The sequence below is a fragment of the Chaetura pelagica genome, unplaced genomic scaffold (genome assembly GCF_000747805.2).
Source record: "Chaetura pelagica isolate M959 unplaced genomic scaffold, ChaPel_1.0 scaffold414, whole genome shotgun sequence".
NCBI classification, from domain to species: Eukaryota; Metazoa; Chordata; class Aves; order Apodiformes; family Apodidae; genus Chaetura; species Chaetura pelagica.
The window spans coordinates 200,486-200,776 of record NW_009952976.1 but is presented as its reverse complement, the minus strand read 5'-3'; positions in this window follow the sequence as shown (position 1 = coordinate 200,776).

Here is a 291-nt window from a genome sequence, read left to right as displayed (position 1 = left end):
CTTCAGCAGCCACTAAACTGGCAGCCAGGTGGGGGTCATGCCGGTTTTGCAGCTGGGAGAAACTCCTGCTTTTCTGAGCCCTATTTGCTTGTTAACTGCATGGGGAGCCACTTTCTTAATCATTTGCAGGGGAACCTGCTGGCAGCTTCCTTCCTTTCTGCACCCCCCCTCCCCATCTCTCTCTCCCCACACCGACAGCTGTGAGCAAGTCACAGCCTCTTATCTGCCTCCCTCAGTGGCCGGCTTGGAGAGGAACCCCCCCCCCTCTCCACTCCCCCCCGCCTTCTCGTG